Raw genomic sequence first — 21,588 nt, forward strand, 5'->3', positions numbered from 1 at the left:
CCACCAGCACGGTCAATGCTGAGGGCTGAAAAAGAACTACAGAAACATTATCGACAGACAACGTACAGATTTGATAAATCTATAAAATAATGTAATTAGGCACAGAAGAAGTTTACAGCACAATAATGCTATTGTATAATAATAATTAATAATAAATGCTGACCATGACTTTAGAAGCATAAATTACCTTACACTCAATTTAAACACAAGCTGTCTTTAGCCCTCTAAGCTGGTTCATACAGAAATGTAGAGAACCAGGCTCAGAACACACAGCTTCATTAGCGAATACATATGCAGGACAAGTGGAGAAGACGTTTTACAGTGGATGGATTTTTAGAAACATCCCATCAGTGACATCACTGAAGTCAACTCCTAGGTAACTGTCGTGTGGATAGTTTCACAAGAATCAGACAAAGGTTTAAGCATCGCTTGTTCTAGATAAAACTGCAAAAAAAAACAACAGCCCATAATGTACTTCTTTGCGGCTCTGTTTGCCCAAATCATATATTCACAACGTGAAATTAGAAAATAATATTACGTAACCAAAATCGGCAATATGGAAAAAGAACCTGTGTAATTGTTGACAGATGATGTACTCGTAACATTTTTACAAGATGAACTACAACATTTAAAAAATGACTTGTATGTACTTGATATCTCTAATCAATCCACTGCACTGCATTAAAACAAAACGAAAACTAAAACGCCCTGGGCATACCGTTTCGCGCTTCTTATCAGTTGCTCAAAAGTAATTTGATCATATGAAATGCATAATATAAACCTAGAAACATATACGTGAGCAGTATTTACGTAGTATCAGTGTCAAGACATACCTCTCAAATACTGTAAATCAAGTTAAAAATATCTCAAGACCGATACTGGTCATAATGAAACCATGTTTCGTGTATGTTTTCTTTAAAGTACTGAGACCAGCCATATACTGTATGTTTAATATCGTTTATGGCCTTCACACACTTTGCAGTATGCTCCTATTCTTTTTATGCTCAGCTACTAAGATTTCCTTTCAGTGGTAAAATTCCATATGAATATTCAATACTACAACGGGCACAGTAAAGACGTTTACTGTAAATCTTTCTACGACAGACCAATGGACCATGAGTGCCCCTGTCGGTCAACCAATCCCGTACCGCGGTACCCCGCGTCATCTTGTGTCACGATGCGCGACGCCGTAGCCAATTATCTCCGGTACGTGTCTGTACCTCGCACTTTGAATGGCTGCATCTGTATATTCCCTATTATAAAACTGATAATTCTGATCCTGAAAACTGATTTTCTGATATACGCACACCCCAGAATTTTGACTTTTTACTGTGTGATAAAGAAATTTTAAAGACTACTTCTTAGCATATATAAAAAAGCTTGGATTCTCATGTATCTGATATATATATCTTTTTCTGCTGTCTTGGTTGCGCTCTTGAGGATCTTTGTGATATTTTGAGCTCTCTTTGAATGATAAGTGTCGCATACTTTAAATCATTTTCATTCTTAGAAATTATGAAACGCTCCCGCAGCGAAAAAGAAAATGTCTGACGAACTAGGGGTTTTCAATGCTTGTACAATCGATGGAAATGTTCAAATAAATGTGCAAAAAACATTTATTCCTTTATCGTATTTGCTATTCCTTTATCGTCCTGTCCTTGTTAGTTACTTGTGGCTGTGTTTCTGCGTTGCGTAGCAACGAGAGACTATATTCTCAGACGGAGGAACGTAAACATCTTAATTTTCGTGTTAAATTAAAAAAAATAAAATTCATTCTTTACAGCAACCGCATATTTGGGGACGTTTTGTAAAAGCAATAAGGCACCCGAGGCCTGTGCTATATCGTGGATATAGTCACAGTTAAAAGGATTGCCTGCCCTCTGCATCACGTTGGGCCTTACTACACCTTTTAACTGTGACTACATCCACGATATACAGTAGCACGGCCTCTCGTGCCTTATTGCTTAAATAATAAGATTCTGAAAACTATGAGGTTTTTTACTGCGATAACAAGCATAAGTATTCATGGAAAATGGTAATCACTTAACTCACTTTGAACGTTTTGTGATATTTAGAAAAAACAACAAATTCAATAAAGTGTCGATATTTAGTCAGTAATAATATCAGTAGCAGTTTGAAATTATTCGTTGTTATTAATGAATGACTTAGCTTCGAACTTGTTGTGATATTTAGAAATATAAAAATGTCAATATACAGTAATGTCCATAATATTTGCTATTTTAGTTTTTCAAAGAAATAATTAAATATTTCTGCATAATTAAAATATTTATGATAAAGGTGGTAGGTTGTGTACTTTTGTCCAACTGAGCAATCTTGCTGTCATAAAATATACCAACTTTTTAATGTATAATGATTAACATGCTATAATACACAGTTTAAATGTAAAAGTCTAAAGAGTATACAACTTAAATTCTTAATTGAATAAAGATTGTCCCTCAGCAGTGATCGGGATTCAAAACGGGATGTTTTCTGGTGACAGCTCTAATGCTGTACAGGAGAGGTTAAGCTTTATTAGCTCCACCTGCCGGTTTTACAAGGTGATTCCAGATACAATCTAATTTGCATATGGTAAATTGCAATATAATGCGACAAGCCCACTGAGTTGTACCGCAGCATACCCTGCTTTTTTTGAATGGCTGCATCTGTATACATCGGGTACTAGGGTTACCATATTTGAACATCAAAAAAAGAGGACACCCTGAGGAACTTTCCTATTGCCTTATCTGGGAAGGGGGCTCAGGATGGAAAGGGTTTTCAAAATAAACATTTTATGTTCATTGATAAAGTCACTGTGATGATGTTTAACTGTGTGAAATGCATAAGTCCCCTCTGCTGCAATAACAGTATCCTCTGTTTTGCTGCCAGATTTTACAAAATAATCTGTTAACTTGGTTGATAAACTCTCTCCTTGAATTACCTTTTTGTGTTTTCTGAGTCAACATGAGCTTGCAAGTTGAGTACACCTTTTTTTGCCACGGAGACAAAAGTACCAGACTTACACACCAAACATTCAACTTCCCAGTGTGCTCTGCCAATTCGAAAACATGGAAATTTACACGGATATTGACACCTGATTTCGCTCTCTCATGACAATCATACAGTACATGTACAGAATGAAAGCTGAACGACAATGTAGGTCCCAAAGCGAACTAGCGAAGATAAGAAATTATCTCTCTTTCTAACTATCTTTATAACTTTTGTTAATTATTCTTCATGGTGAAAATAATGGGGTCAAAATCCCAGACATATTTCGATATTTGAAAACTTCCCCCAGACAGAGATATACGGATCAAAATAGAGGACATAGCCAGGAAAATTCGGATGTATGGTAACCATATCGGCCACCGACAGTAACTCTTCTGCTGAACCTGACAGCACTGCTAGTGTTAGCACGCGTCGGAAAATGGCTACAAGGTGGTACAATCCAAATTAATTAAGTGCTCAGTGCTATTTTTGTGTATGTGAGTGTGTGCACGCGCGCACTTATGTTGGTCATTAAGATTTTCGGTGGTTCCTATTAGAAGATGATAGGTGGTTCTTGGATGATAGGTGGTTTGTAGGTGGTTCTTGGATGCTTTGGTTTGATCAGGGGTGGTACTTGGTCCAAGAAGTTTGAGAACCACTGCATTAAATTAATACTTCACTCTGTTGTTCATCAATTAAGTAGTTGAAAACATAGCTCAGGAAAAACAAACTAAAATCTATATTAAAATATTAGCAAAAAAGGCAGATGTTACTTTAGAAGTCCTTGAGATGGGTATATTTCCAGATCCTCATGGTATTCTATTTATTGTACTTAAAGAAACAAAAGATGTTATTCATCTTCAGAAACAATACACTTTCACCAGTCACTCAAGATAGGGTAATACCCATCAACTGGTTAATTGCAGATCCTTAAAAAGGATGACAAATCTGAATCAAGTAATTAAAAACTTGGTATATATTGGTAAACGTAATTATATAACCAACCTTTACTTCTACCTCTGCCTGTAAGAGTATGGAGACAACGATTAGAGCTAAAGTAGATGATCCACTGTGTGACAATAGCATCTAGATAGACTAGATAGCCACAGTATTGCTTAAATAACGTCTTAGATTTCTTTGAACAAACAACAGCAGTAATGGATGCAAATGGAGCATATGCTTTTGTTATTCATTTTAATCAATTTCATTATTAAATATTATTTTTTAAATTCTAGGCAGTAGGTAATTCAAGGTAATGTATGTATTAAGATAGAAAACAGGGAATACAGATATGGGACGTCTATCTACGGAAATGTATACATACAGGGATCTGTCTCAGGGCCACCTCCTCCCCATTCATATCAATGATCTAGCTAAAGGTATAGCTGGTAAACCAGTAAAATTCACAGTGCCAAAATGGGAGGATTAGTAAAAATGCTCTAAGCTGCAGATAAAGTTTACAAATGTGTTAATATTTAAAAAAGGGAAGGCAGGAAAATACTGTTCATTGAGATTGAAGAAGTAATCTTCAAGTGTACACAAAAGGTCCTTGAAATAGATGCACTCCCTAGATTTAACTATATGTCTGAATTTACTACTAAATTCCATTTATCATGTTGATCTCATATTATCAGAGAGCACGTATCAGAAATGCTTTCTCATTTAGGCCTTTGCAATACTAGCAGTAACATTTATTGTACCATAAAACCTGTTTCCTTCCTCCATCAATCATCTAAATAATACAAGATCTTTTCTCACTATCTGTCAAATACTGCCCCACTTACATATGAACTAGAAAACAGCCTTTTAGAATATTCTTTCTTGTGACATTTTAAGCTAAAAGTTTCCTGAGATCACTCAACTCAACATTTTGAAACAATAAACATCAATGCAACTAAGTCACATTCATTTTGCCCTGAGGGCTTTTTATTTTATTATGGTGTAAAATGCACTAACCTAATAAGCAAACAAATGGATAACCTCACTAAATCTCATTACATAGAGATTGGACCATTTAATTTGATGCATATTCCAAATTTGTGAATGTTACCTCCACTATTAATGTATTTCTTTTTAAAGATAAAAATCCTTCCTAAAAATCCTAAGGGCAAAAGTTGATGGTAAACAAGTTAAGTATAAAACTCATTATGAATAAAGGTTCACTGTTTTCACTCTGAAATAATTGCACTACAATGTACAATTCCTAATAATTAATGGACCAGATTTTATGCCAGAAATGTTCACACTTAAAACACAAAGAATATCAATACTGCTCAAGTACTTCAATCTCTTTACTGTTTAGCACATCCAGGCACCCAATTTCATATGGACAACTGCAAAACCTTGTGATTATTTGACTAACTATCATAGAGCAAAACTAGGATTTGGAGCACAAGAATTACACATTTTACAAAGGAGGCTAGGGAAACGTCAAATAACTTTCTCAGATAACTAATGTGCTTCTCCAACACTGATATTCCAGGAACATACATATGATCAACTAACTAATCACTGGTTATCCCTCATGATCAGGTACTGTATGATTAATCATCCATGAAGCCTAAGGTGACTGTTTATAGTAATACAAAATCAATACACCCTTCTTTTTTTGCGATACCTCTTAAAAGATTCTTCTATCCTTCTCTCGTGCAATTGCCTTGGCTATACTAGACAAAGAGAACCTTCTTCCTGTAGTCAGACATCTGGACTACAGTATATGTCCAGGTGATGGTAGATGATCATAGCTTCAGTGCTTGTGGTCCTTGTTTAGGAGAGAACACTGAAGGTGGTGGATCTGTCCTTTCACTTCATATTTAAAATGTCCTGCGAAATCTATGAAGGCACATTATCCAGCATACTGAAGGTTCATGACTAAAGACAGGGAGGTTGTACTTTTGGAGTAGTTGAGTTAAATAATTTACAGTACTATCCATTATGTCAGCTACACCTCCAGAAAAGGAGAGTGTCAGTATTTAAATGAAACACTGTATTCAGAAAAAAACAGAAAATAGATTTGAGGCATTATTGTGTTTCGAAAAATAGTTTTTAAAACGTCCTCAAGAGTCCTCACAAAAAACAGAGTTGGGATAAATACACTTCAATTACAACGTCAAAGGACCCTGCAATACATCAAGTACTGACAATTACTGCTTGCAAATCATAATCTACAATTAGTTCTAGTCCATAGTTCTTAGTACATTTTAGTACATTTTATTTTTTAAAAAAAACCTATCCCTACCTGCAGCTATGTTGTTCTTTATTTGAACAAAGACTTTCACCAAATTAGGTTTTAGCAGAGTTCCAAGGTTTGATAACTGGGTGTACTGGAATACAATTTAATATACTGTACTGTTAAGAGTGGATTCTTGACTGAATATATTTTTAGAATACTCCTTTCAATATACCTGATAAGGTCTCAATATTTCTTATACTGTATCTCAAAGATGCTGCAAACAGTCTGTTACGGATTCGGTAAGAGGGACCGAAACCAGTGAGTGAACCCACTTGCAGGAGCTGACAAAGCCTAGCCGTGATCCAAAAGAAAGCCGTTATCGAAGGAACGAGCCGAGAGTCCAGGGGAAGCCAGAGATCCAAAAGGGAACCAGTTACTGAAGCCGAAGCGTGATCCGAAGTCATAGACAGTAGAGCAATCCAATAATCCAGGGGTAGCCAGTGATCCGAAATCGAGCGTAAGTAACGAAGCCAAGCCGTGATCCGAAAAGCCGAAGTCCAAAGGGAAAAACACAAGAACCGAAAGCCAAGACAAACACAGGGTAGAAGTAGGAGTAGCGCAACCAGGAAGCTCGAAAGGAAAACCAATACTGAGCAAAGAGGTAGGGAAAGACAGGTGTTTAAGTAGGATGAGACGGGGGTGTGGTGGTGAATAGGAAAACTGATAGGTGAACTGATGGATAGGGGCTACGGCTACTTCTGCCTCCTCCGTTGCCGAGAGGCAGGGATCGTAACACAGTCCTTCTGGTAAACCGGAAACTATGGTTATTCTTTATGTCTAAGATGTTTTCTTTTCCTCGTCTGTCATCCACTTGTTCTTCATGGCACACATTCTATTTTTTTTTTACTTTCACCTTTACTTGTTAGTGGATAGCAACATCAGTTTTATTTCCTTCAGATTTGGCTTGCTCGGCCATGCACAAAAAGCCCTGCAGTAGTAATCAATATCCTTATTGATCTGGTCAATTTCTTCAAAACAGATGATTTACCAAATTTCTGAGTAGAAAAAATTCCAAGTTTCTCTTTGCAGACATACAGTATTTGTGTCTGCAAAGTGATGGGGACACTTTTCTTCTGTTCCTGGATGACTCTTGAGAATTTAACTCTTTATCCTCTGTAATATCACCAGTGTTCTCTTCTGTTTTGGTCATATTTTAGTGTTTGAATATTGTTTTTTTATCGATAAAACATTTTCTTCAAGAGCTAGTTAACCATGATGATTGAGAGCTAGTTTTGATAGACCAGCTTCAGATCTATTGATATCTGAATGCATGTATAGAAAAAAACTGATCAGTATAGCAGTATCATTGCTCTGGTAATTTGAACATCTTTGTGATTCTGGGTGTGAGCAATGACAGTCAATTAAGGGCCAGTGTTTAACCATATTTGGATTTTTGTATTTTCTGTGTATTTAGTACGTATGCCACAGATGTTGCTATCTCTAACTCCTTCCATGTTACAGACCCGCATCTCTTCTATCTTTGCTGTTTAAGTCTCCAAATAGGATAAGTCCTCTGTCAGAAGTCTACCCAGAAGATTCTGACAAGGTTGGCACATAAATCTTATTTCATTTTCATTTAAACATCCAATGGCATGACCACAGATGTGTTTTCAGTATGGGAAATACAGCTGTCAATGCTTGTGTAATTTGACTTTGTGCAACACAAAGCTGTTCATTTTGTCATTCTCAATTACTTATACATACATAACTTTTTGAAGCATAATTAGAAATTAAGCATCAAATTTGATAACAAATCACACTACTATTGCATACGATTACTCCTTTTCAGAAACATTTGGAATGGATGTCATGACCTGTAGTACTTTCACATGGCTCTTTAATTCTATGACGAAATTTGTCTACTTTTTGGGGAAAAGAACACTGTAAAAAAATACCATGAAAAAAATCTGTGATTTATGACATTACACTGAATATGTCACAAAATGTAATAAAATATAACACATTAACTCAACAATACTTTTTTTTCTCTGATATATCTGCAATGTGTGACCTAATAACCAAGATGTCAGTTAAGATCCAATGACGTACAGCAGGAATATGTTTGCCTCAAATCAGTGAAGGCCTTTGTGCAGGGTCTGCTGAATTCTGATCTTCAATCTTAAATTATTCACTATTGTTAAACATTCTCTGTGTCTGGGGGATTTTAAACTTTGCAACATTTTCTGTGTTCTTATCCATTAAGCTCGAGCTGACATCATTTCTACTTTACCACTGCTGCCCTCTCAACCCCAAGTCTGAAATTATCAACTTCCAACTTTGCAAGTATTTTATGCAGACATTTTATGTACTTACCAGAGGCATAGCACCCTTTTGTTCACGCTTCTTTCTGACATGAGCTGTTAAATCTTTAAGAAATGTTTAGTCAGAGACAGGTTCTACAAGATACCCTGGTTAGACTGCTTGATAGACAAGCAAGTCTGCTTGTCGTCAAAACCTCACTGGAGGCATGTTGATTTGATTTGTGCTAAATACCTTTGAACCAATTCATTTTGTTGTGATTACCTGTACTATTTACAGGAGTCTGGTACATACTGAAGTAGTATTAGCTGTTCTTGTGATATGGGGCAAGATGCGTCAGACCGCAGAGCTGGTGTCTTTTCTAAGTAAAAAAAAATCTTTTTTTTTTTCAAAATAGAACAGACTACAGGGGAGGGGGAAGTAAGGGTATTCAAGGGAGACAAGAACACATTTTTGGTTTGGTTTCATACCATCACTATTCTTTCATACCATCACCATCTTTGTTGGTTATTAATTTTTTTAATGCTATTTTCAGGTAAAATGGAAAATGAAATTAACTGTCAGTAAAATGACCACTAAGCCAGCTTGAGAGAAACATATTGAAATCTATTTTCAAACACTGATATTTCCTCTAGTGACTGCAAAGTTCATATGTTGGCTTTTTTTTCCTTCCCATGTACTGTACATGCTCCTTGGCATGAGTGTGTGTGCTGTTACCCAAATCAGCACATTCTTCTGGCCAGTTTAAACCCAGTTAATTCCATACAATGCATTGTAGATATCTGATTAATTTTAATAAAAATGTTCTCAGTGGAATATGTTCCCACTGTAATATCTGATACTGTACATGTCCAGTACAAATAATGATGCAAAATAGTTTCACACTATAGTGTGAAATGCTTCCATAATTTCATTATCTGGAAAGCCACTAAGTTAAGTCTTATTAGGCACCCCCTGCAGAGTGAGAAGGAGGAGGGGTGCTGTAGATATGCTGCAAAAAAGAGATTTGAACAATTCACTAAGACAGATCATGCTGTAGTATGACTTATAATTTACCTGACCATCATGTTTTTAAACATGAAAATACATTTACAGATTTAATACTGGGTTTAAACTTGAAGAACAGGATTAGCTACAAATGGTTGCACACATAAAACAGTGGGATCTGGCGGTATATTCATTATTAATCTAATTATCAAAGCTGTTTGCTGTTATCGGCATCGGTGAAATAATTCACAGGGACCTCCTTTTGAAAAGTTGATTTCCTATTTTTTGCCCTTTTTATTGACAATGTGTTATTAAATGCAAAGACAAAAGGACAGCTGAAGAAAATAAAAATATTTCAGATTACAATTAAAAAAAATATTATACATAGTGGCGTAACAATTCAGTATTCAGTATAATTAGTAAAAGGAAATATACATATAACAACCTAAATTGTGATTTATGTTTCAGGTTTCTTTAAATTCCTTTACTCTCAAATGACCAATACCTGTAGTTCATTTCCTGTACTGCTATTTGCATGGAGCTTGCATGTTTTGCCCTGGTTTGCTTTTTGTCCAGGAAATTGGCTTCTGGGAAAGTTGGCCCTGTTGTGAGTTTCTGTATGCCTTCTGAAGGGCTGTCCAAGAGCATCCCCATCCAGGGTGTAACCTGCCTTGCATCCGTTGCTTGCCAGGATAGGCTTCAACTCCCCCACAACCCATTACTGGATAAAGTGGGTAAAAAAATGTATGGGTGGATGTATGATTGTAAAAATGTTCCAATTCAAATACAATACTGAAAATATTCAAAATTTGTTTTAGTTAACAAATAAAAAAACTTCAAATATTACTGAAGTCTGATATGATAGTATTTTCAATTTTCAAGTATTTTCAATGTCAATTTGCAGATTTGTTATTATTTACTTAGACCAACTTAGAACACAGTGCCAATAACAAAACATAGTATATAATCCAATTTCTATGTACTTTTCAATGTTTATGTATTGGATTTGCATAAAATAATACAACAGTTCTTTTAATACATTGCTTTATAAATACATTGCTCAAAAGACGAGTCGAATCTCAACACATTCTTTGAATTATTTAAAAAGGATACAATGACCAAAGTCCTTTGATTACATCTTCAGTTTAAAAAAATAATGAAACAGCTAAGAAATTAAAGCTGTTTTTAAGAAAATGCAATTGCTCACTAATGTTCCCTTTTAAGGCTAAAGAGGCAACTCTTGTGGTTACATTAAAATATTGCGAAGATCTAATTTTACTTTTCACACAAATGCAGAAAAAATACTGGTACTCAAATTCAAAATCTTGATTCCAGACAGATTGAGATAACAAATTGTAGGCATTCATATCCTCAAAAATAATTAATAGTACATAATCTTTTAGAGTGTTACTAACTGTAAACTTTCTTTTATCAAGTCATGTCATTACCAAAAGCTCTGTATCTTGGGAATGAAAGCAGATAGAAAGCTATTTTCAACACTAATGCAGCACTTCCTAATTATCTGTTACTTAAATTAGCATTAAGACAAAATATAGGGTATTTTAAAACATATGTAACCTTGAAAAAAAAAAGACCGCTTCCACACCAGACTATAACAAACTATATTTTTATATTTGGCTGAGTAATTTTGCTTTATGAAACAGCTCTACTTTAATGTTCTAGTTATTGACCTTAAGTCATTATTTGAATCCTTCAAAGCTACAGACCTCTTTTTATGTTTATTTGCTTTAAAATAGAATGTTTTAAAGCTAGTATGTATATTTTACCATCAAAGCCTAAAATACAATATTTTATCATTACTGTTTATATTTATTAATAATTCTGTATATTCTGGATGTAATTAAAAAACAAAATATTCTGTTAGTCTTACTGTTTAGTTTGATCAGCACAGAAAAGCAACAAGAAGTTAATAAACATTTAATTGTTATTATTAATATAAGATTTATGTGACAGTCACACGTAGTTGTGGTACATTAAGGATGTACTGTGTCTCCTGGGAGTTTTACACAGTAGTCCAGTCCATCATCGGATTATTTGAAAAAATAAAATGGCATTACGCCATTAGTGAAGTTTGCTATACTGTGACACTTGTTGCAGTATACAACTTGACACTTCGTTTATACAGCATACACATTATATCCATCAGTAAACCGCAGGATTGAAACAAGTCAGTATTATATACTTCCTTTAAAGCTGCTGCTAATTGTAATAATGAAATTGCAGAGTATACAAAGCATGCAAGTCATTTGAATTTCATAAGCCATTTTGCTAAGCCATTCATTTTCATGATAATGTTAATTACCATTAACATATAGCATATAATACAATCACATTCTTCACCCCAGTTTCAATCAAACATTATACCAAAACCCTGCATGCAAGGACAAAAAATAGCTTTGATTAATTGTGCACACAAAGTTTAATTAAAACCAGAAAATCAAATAGAATTGTTAAACACTGAATACCATGTTATTCAAAATGACATTTCACTATCACAGTAAAGTCTTAACCAGCTTTGGTAATTTAAATTAATTCCATTATAAATAAGATATGCAGAGCAAGATCCATTTATTTTAGAAAAATCCTTTTTGAACCTCATCATTTCATGGTTAAATTGTATGGATGATGTACTTAAACAGAAAAGCAGTCATGTAAAAAAATAATAACTCAATGTGAGGTAATAAGGCAAAATACATTTGGGATTTTGGCCTGTTGTACTGTACATAATAAAACATTTATTCTGTTGCTATTGCTAATATTAAATACAAACAGTATAAACAACTATTGTATATTTTTTAATCCAGATAGATTCGTTTTTAGTAATGAAGTAATGTCTTCTAAAACACACATTCAATGCACTTCTATTTTTCCTCTGTTTAAGAATAATACTTATGTTAAGGAATCATTATTACCAATATGATGACCATAAGTTAAATAATATTTTTAGTACTAGTCATCTCTGACCTCTGAAACTTGTCAGAAAACCCCAGACCTAAAAGTATATGAAGTAACCTTGTCAGCAACTGCAGAGCTACAAGCCTAAATTGCAAATGGTACATATTTATTTCATGATGCTCATACAGATTAAAGACATTTTGATGAGTTATGAATTCCCAGAGGAATTAAGACAACACCTGTCTTGTGTTTCTAATTCACAGAGGACCGTATGGACCCTATCCAAAGATATTACACCTGACTGAATTTACTGTATTGAACTCATCGGGGATAGTGAAAATAAGTTGCCTCTTTTTTCGGAATATTTTATTTGTTTATGAATATATAGAAAAGGAGCTTATGCAAAAGGCACCAGTTAAGATTTAAAGAATGGAAGAACAGCATAATTTTGTTAGCACTACTTCTTCACAGCTCTTAGATTCAATTCTGAATTTTGACTTGATCATACATGTGTTTTATGCTCAGTGAGATACTCTGCAAACATTAAAAACAATCTTTAGACCACCTTTTTAAGAGATGAAAAGAACAAGTTAATTTCTTGTTCATTAAATTTAGAAACTAGGTACATTTCTAACTTAAATCAATTGTATTAGCCTTAGTGTTCCTTTTTACAGTATTTCATATAATTTAACATGGGTCGCTAATTACTTTATGTGAAACCTGTATTGTGCCAACATTGTTCATTAAAATGTTTTGCACTTCTTGCTTGGATTTCTACTTGCAGTTTTAGTTACTCAAAAAGTTTGATTCCAGATTGGGGCTCATGTCTTTGTGAAGATAAGATGTCTAGGCATACTCTGTCTTTTTGACAGTTTCTCCATTTTTCCCCACATTGCAAAGTCATGCCGGGTAGGTTTGATTGGCCGCTTGGTAGAAGGTGGTGGAGCTTTTCCCAGTAAAATCATTTAGGATTTGTTCAATTATAACAATTACTATTTCTGGGACTAAAATAGAAGCAGATTATCATAAAATTTCAGATTATCATAAATAAGCATGATGGGCCACTTTCACCTGTAGGAGGTTATGATTTTCTGAGTGTTACAAAATATAAAAGGATTGAACAAAGTAAATAAAGATCTACATTCGGTACAATGCATATAATACATTCAAAATGCATTCAGGAAATAGAACTGGATATTTACAATGAAGAAAGTACTTTCTTCCTTAGGAGTGAAGAAAACATGTACTTTTATTTCAGATAAAGGATGTTTTAACAAAATAAAGTTTTGGATTTGAAGGAAGTGTTGTGCTATTATCCTTTTGGCTTAATCTCTACAGTGTAATTGAGCACCTTCATGCTTTTTTCCCCCAATGGAATCTTTAAAGAAAGGGTTATAAGTACTGTAAATGTAACATACTGCCAAGCATTATGAAAGCTAAATCACTGTTTTGTATTGAAAAGGCATGATGGGGTTCTTGGATTATTAAGTTAATAACTAAATGCAGAAGATAGGTCAAACATATTTAATACATTTATACTCATGTTTTTTTTTTTGTTTTTGAGGTGCACTGCAAATAGATAAATTACACAGTTTCTATGGCACTCTTAATTTTTTTCTGGTTACCAGGGATACAGATCTCATTCATTCCATTCTTAATGCTCTTTTCAGCTATTTGAGAAAAGGTTATTCCAGTGCCAGTTGTATTTAATTATGCTACTTATGTTGCACTCTGAATTTTAAGAAAATATCAGCAGACTCTTCCAATATGAGCAAACATCATGTGTGTTTACTTAGAAGGACCCTTTGTTATGAATATGGTTCAACAAAAGAAAAACTAAAATAAAAAAAGCATATTTGGCAATTCTGATTCTGAAATAAGTGGATCTGGATCAGTGGATTTGGTCGTACTGCTTATACTGTATATGTACTGTATATATACACACATATACACAATCTGTATACAAATAAAGACATCTAGAATATGCATCAAAACTCATGTTAGCGGTAAGCAAACTGTGGTATGCTGTGGTGGATTTCAACTTCCAAATTTAGAGTTTCGCTGCTCAGAGAAGATTTGTCATGTATGGTGCATTACATGTTAGTGAAACAGCAGCTTCATTTATTCTGTTTTACCACTTCTTTAAATCCTCATAAATTGGAATATTAATATGGAATCATGTACTGTAACTAAAGTGACATTTTGATAGCTGGAAATTAAAATAACTAAAGTATAATGTTTCAGAATGTTAAGGATACTCATGTATGAATATAAATATATGTGCAATAGCTGGTAGTGGCAGATGAAAATAACTTACACAGCAGTATTCCACCTTCTACATAAACATTTTCTGCATCATATTCTTTAACTCTGTCACTTGCTGTGGTTATTTTATTTCGGGAATGATTTGTCATTTTAATTAGTTTCTACTCAGTTCTATCCAGAGGTATTTTAGAATTGATCAGTCTCTTCTCAGATTGAAAACCTTATGCCGCCCCGGATACTGCCTGCGGTTCCAAGGGACATGAAGCTCATCATGTACATTTCATCGTTTTTCACCAACAAAACCCAAAAACCTTTACACTAACATTATATCAATCGAAAATAGACAACCAGAGCTTCACAAAAACAATTTCAGAACTAAAATTCATTAAGGTAATCGATTACAATAACAATTTTATACTGATGACGCACTTCAGCAAACTTCCAAACTGTGTCGATAAGTAATCAATAAGCCAGCAAAACATTATCAAAAAAGCAAAAACCTGCAAAAAATAATATACCCCATGTTTTTAGCTTCTTCGGGGCATCCATGAGACTTTTAATAGAGTACTGTACCTCCACAAATAGCCAAACTTTCTTATCTTCAGCCTGAAGGAAACTAACAGCTATTGGCTATTGGAATGCAATTGTGAAACTGACCGCCTGATAAAAGCTGGTCTGGGGTGAGTTTCCCAAAAGCATCGTAGCGCTAAGAACATTGTAAACTCGATCTTAAGATCCATCGTTAATTTATGAGTGTTTCCCTAAATCCTTCGTTATCTACATGCTCCCTCACCCACTTGTTAATCACTAAGTGCTTCTTAAACTGGCAATCTTCTGAGCCAACATTAGCGACAGATTGCCAGACAGAGCACATTAAATTCATATCATGACAATTCACTGGAAATTTAGAATACTAAGATTTTATTTTAAGGATTTTTTGTTGTACTATGTAAGAGGAAATTTGGAAAAAAAACGTATTTATACAGTAATTAATTTATTAGTCATCCTGGGTAAATTTCATATTCATAAATTAAATGGTCCATAATACTCCCTCTTTAAGTACTTTTGAGGTGGAGTTTATATTTGATCTAAATTCCATGAAGAACATATGAAAACATAATGAAAAATGCTAAAGCAAGGAAAACATTTGATATACAGTATGTAAAAAATATAACTTGGTTTCATAAATATGTACCTCATTACCACTGGAAGTTAATTGTTTTTTTTGTTCTGTTTATGTTTTCTTTCATTTAACTGTATTTTCTCCTCTACTTATATTTGTATGGGAGCGGCAAGGGCACATGCCCAGAGAACCCCAATCCGTTACAGTACATTTAATTAAAAAACTAAACAATTGCCAAGTTTTATACTTGACTAGATGATATGATTTTCATGATCAAAGGCAGTAATGCATTATTTAAGTTAAATCATTGGGCTTATATTTATTTATATAAGATCGAATACCGTTTTATGTTCTGTCTTGATTGTTGACAGTAAAGCTTAGATCTTCTTGTTTTTAAATTTGATTATAGGTCCTGTGTTTGTTGAGTGACACATGCCAAGCTTAATAGTTAATTTTTCCAGATGTCATGTTAATAAGACCAATTCAAATGGAGTTCCAATACACTCAATCACTATAAATAACAGTATTTTCTCACGAAACACTCTGAATCTTGGCAGCGTGCCAATTAAATCTTGCTTTCAATAAAAAAATGCCGCGCAGGACGGATACACTGTCCACACAATCTTGGTTTTCTTTTACGGTCATTTATTTTCTTCTCTTAGAAACAATAAGTGTCCCATTTTGTGCCTATCTATACGTTTAAATTTCGTTTAAATGGTTGTTAAATTAAGATGTCATGCTTACATCATATTCCTTTACACAACTTTATTTAATTCCACTGAAGGACCAAAACATACAACATAATGAAAGTATTGTCAATCGATTGTTTTTCAATCGACTTGTGATGGTTTTATTGAGCGACTTCAGGGGCGGGGTTAACAAAGAAGTACTTTATACTCGCTCGTTAAATTACAGATTAAGAGGGGTTTTGGGAATCCCACGAAAAAGTAGTACTTACTTTATGTTCGTACAGATGCAGCCAATCAAAATGGGTGGGGTATTTCGCTGCATACCTGGTGGGCGTGTCGCGGTATCACCCGGTGTCACGCAGTATCACGCAGTTAATCGTGTCATTTGACGTCATGCCGGAAACTATCCGGCGTCACCTTGTAAAACTGCTAGGGGGAGCTTAACCTCTCATGTACAGCATTTGAGCTTTTAATTTTGAACTGTGTATTACAGCATGTTAATCATCAGTCATTCAAATGTTGGTATATTTTATGAAAGCAAGATTGCTCAGTTGGACAAAAGTACACAACCTACCTTTATCAGAAATATTTATGCATCAAAGCATTTACCGAAGATATTACTAATAGTATTAATAATGAATGATTTTGGACAAGCTGTATACCCAAAGTATAATTTCTTTAGCACATTTGTACAAGCACTTGGAATCTGTTCAAGCCATACTTTGTCAGGCACTTTGTTTTACTTCAACGGGCATAAAAACTCCCTTGCTTTTAACAGGGCGTTTCATAATTTCTAACTACAAAAATGATTTAAAATGCGACACTTATCATTCAACTAGAGCTCAAAATATCACAAGGATCCTCAAGAGCACAGCAAAGACTGTATTAAAAGATACTTGTATGTATCAACGCTTTCTTTTCCGTATACCAGATTTTATGGAACCACTTCAAAAGGGTGTCAGCCAGTCAGATTCCAGGAATCGGTACTTTAAAGGAAAAATACACACCGGTATTCCATTTCTCCCTAATGATTTAAAGCATCGAAGTATTTAATTAGCATGTGAAATAGCGTGTGAAAAAGTGGTAGTTTTAAGCTTTTCTGCTAATATAATATGGAATCGCGTATCTAAAGAATTTAATAACGATATGATTATATTCGTGTACTGCGACAGGGCTGTGTAGGGCTGTTTCACCTTCCTCTTCAAGCGACTTCCCTTGTAGCCTACTGGTCTACGTGCCCGACTACCAACTCACAGGTTGTGTGTTCAAATCCAGCTGGTGCTGGACGTTTCTTTTAACAAACATTTCTTCGAAAAAATAGAATAGCGATATTATGGACAATCAATTGACTTTTATATTTCAAAATATCACAACATGATCGATTCTAAGTCATTTTTGATAACAATGAATAGTCACCTTCTTCCCTTCTGACAACGGTCCCTGCTTCTGCTTCCTGCTTCTATTGTGTGTGTGTGTAATAGAGTAAATTTTTATAGAGAAATGGAGGCTGGACAGTATGCGTTACAATATAAACATTTATATTGATTTAAATCGTGTTTTGATTTAAATAGCAAACGCGTGTTAAATTATATGTGTTTTTGAATCATAATCAGGCTATTGCAACATAAATTGATTCAGTATCTTTGTCTTCTAAGTATCTTAATAAACTTTCAGCATAGCTTTCTACCCGTTTAGATTTATTTTTCTTGCCCAGACTGTAAGTCTTCCTATACCCCGCCTTTCACTCCTGTCCTGCTCTTCCCCGCGCACCCCAGCCGGGCGCTCTTCGGCCTCAGCCCGGGACGAATGTATATTTTGATATTTACACCCGGCGCGGCACCGAGGGAGTGTCTGCATCGATAACTTAGTTTTTAAAATTAGTCAAGCAATATGAGGCATCTCCTTTTACTTTTAAGTCCCTTAAATACATTGAGCACAGCTTTCTCACCACTTAAGATTGCTTTTTGATACCATCCTTACACAAAGCAGAAACTTTCCGATGACATACAGTACAAGTGGAAAGATTACAGATTTTAATCGTCTTTAATTTTGTTACGTTATACGTTTTAGGAACGTTTAATCTAAACAAACACCACAAAACTATTCTCGATTGTATTTTTGAATGTTATGTTACACCTACATTAGTTCATTGCTTTAAATACATCGGACTAAGAAAGTTATGTGTAGCACTTTAGATCTTTTATTCTGAACCAGGGAAAATCTGATCATGTTTCTCTATAACAATAATAAAAAACTTTATTTTACATATCACCTTTAAAAGTGGCATCTCAAAGCAATACAGTAGACCGAAAGACAGTTAAAAGGGACCAAAGTAAATACCAGACAAACGCAAACGTGTTTTTAATAAAATGCTTTTATTCATTCAGCAGAGAGTGAGAGGGACATCGAGCAGAGAGAGACACACACACTGGTTTTCATTGACAAAAAGTAATTGTTTTTTTTACATGTTTTGTTTGTGGACAGACTGTCCACAAACATGAGACTGTCTTTCTCAGACTTACATTCCCGAATGTCCCCCGCCCCGGTCAACAATCCTAGGAAGAACACGAAACAGCCTGTTAAAAAAATTGTTACAATTTTGTTCGGTCAGTTCTTCCTCCCAGAATTTATAGATCGCATCGATCAGTTCCTGCTTTGTGACGGGCTTAGCAGTTTTCCGAACGTAGTCTTTCAACGAATGCCAAACCATCTCTATCGGATTTAGATCTGGGGATTCGGCTGGAGTTTTCACCCAGTTCACTCCTTCCGCTATAAGCCTCGCCCTTGCTGCTGTGTGTTTCAGATCGTTGTCTTGAAAGAGACGGTACCTTGATCCAAACTGCTCCCTGATATATGGGGCAGCATGCTGTGTGACCACAACTTCCTCGAAGAATACACGGTCCATAATTCCTTCAAAATAAGAAGTGGTCCCGGGCCTCTTCTAGATATACCCCCCCAGACGTGAACCTTCAGTGGATGTTTGGGCTTTGGCTTGTCCACATATCTCCCCTTTTTGCAAAATGCCATTGTTGAAAACTGTTCCAGAGCCACTGTTGTTTCGTTGGTGAAAAGTACATCCTGAAATGCCTCCCTGTTCAATCCATCGGAAAGCTTGCTTGAGTCTTTCCTCTTCGTTTTTTAGCCTTATCATGGGGCTTGTGTTGGTTTTTCTGTATCTCCATCCAAGCCTCCTGTGTACTCTTCTTATCGATGTCGGGCTAATGGTCGCACCGAGGTCAGCCCATAGCCATCTTTGGACTTGCATCGCCGGTAGCTCATCATTTTCATCAGTCAGTTTGTCGATAGCTCGCACAATAGGACTTGAAAAAAATAATGTGCGTAGTTGTAATTACATGCAAGAAAGGTATTTTTAGAAATGTATTTACCTTTGAATCATCCTCGGTTTAGATTCTCTTTGCCTCCTCTCCCCTTTATAATGCCGTCTCACTGTGCTTTCAGAAACAAAGATGTCCATCGAAGCCAACTGCTGTACAATGTCCCGTGTTGACTTCCTGTTTCTTTTCATCTTCATTATTTGGTGTGAGAGAGTCTTTGTGATTTTGGTCATTGTCCGTCCAAAGCGATACAGTGGTGCAGCTTGAATTCAGTACCTATATACTGTATGGTATGGTACAAATAAAACTTACACCATACCGATGAGCTAATACCAGGGAAAGACACTCCTATTTTATTTAAAACACAATACGCCAGGAAATGTGTCTGATGCATTAGCAAGTTAAAACAACTGGGTCGAAAACCTGGGCGTAACACCATTTCCTTTTTCTGATCACTCGCTTTCTGGATAAACACCTCACCTGTCCTGTTCTTTGTTTTCCTGGTTTGCTGATTATGCCTGCTGCGGTCCACTCCTACCCTCACACCTAAAGAATACTATTTTAAATTTCTTGGCGCAGTTCATTAACCCTTGCATGTGCTGTCCGCGCCCAAAATGCAATTTAAAAAAAGTCAAAAACCGCGCTCAAAATGTAATTTAGAGCTTTCTGGCAAGAGGAGACACCAAAATCAATGTAACATGCCACAGTTTGTGCATGAATAGGGTTATACTGCCTATTCCCTTTGATACCCGATTAAAAAAAAAAATGTTTTGAATCCCCGGCGGAACCGGGCATCCATACGAATCAAGTAACAGGTTTATTCCATGCTGAAAAAAAGAAGAAAGAAAACACATTCCATAAGAATTGACTGAGCTCCGCTCTGTACCACGCAATGATCCCCCCGGAGTCTCTGCCCCGGGTTATTTGGGTTTTTAGACAGAGGTTAAAAAACTCTCTGGCTTTACCTCCCTCTCCATGGGTATTGTCTGTTTTTTTGTTAACAAGGCTCGCCAGCTAATGTGAATCGAAACCTGTCTTTCTAGCTTTTAAAGTCATGCGATGTGTAAACCACAATTCAAATAGAGAAAAAAGAGCTGACTGACAAGATTTAAGATGTGGCTGTCAATGTTGGATTAAAAAAACACATTGCCCGACGTTTGTTCCATTGCTTGAAAAATAACTTTATTTCGAGAGACTGGATAAGTAATTCAAGTGTTTTTTTTAACTTCCTGAAAAACAACTAATAATTTAACTATATGTGCAAACGTTTTATGATATGTCGCTGTTGTGAATGTCTGTGGACATGTGCTGGCTGGACAGGAGGCTCTTCTGTACACAGAGAGGGGCGGGAGGAGGGGACAAGCCGATACATACTCTTAGAGTTTGATTAATAGGGAATATAATACAAAAATATAGTACTAAAAATAAGATACACTCTACAGACATTCACAACGGCGACTGTCAGAAGATAGGACACAGCAGCTCAGGCACCCGCTGAATGGAAAAGGGGCACTTTAATGTTCTGTATGGCTAATACTAAAGCCAATACTAATATTCAATACTTTAATATTCTTTTCTGTAGGTTTAACAATAGTGGGTACTGGCCTAATTCGGCCCTGCTCCCGTTGTTAGGTGTTAATGTGTTGTTAAGTGTGAATTTGTACCTGTTTCCCTGAGGTCTGGCTTTTTTTCTGGAAAACCATTACTCTTGTCTTGTCCAGATTGACTGTCGGCACCCAGGTCTGACAGTGCTGCTCCAGCAGTGCCAGGTTCTGGCGCAGCCTCTGTTCTGTGGGC

The sequence above is a fragment of the Lepisosteus oculatus genome, chromosome 4, assembly GCF_040954835.1.
Source record: "Lepisosteus oculatus isolate fLepOcu1 chromosome 4, fLepOcu1.hap2, whole genome shotgun sequence".
Lineage (NCBI taxonomy): Eukaryota > Metazoa > Chordata > Actinopteri > Semionotiformes > Lepisosteidae > Lepisosteus > Lepisosteus oculatus.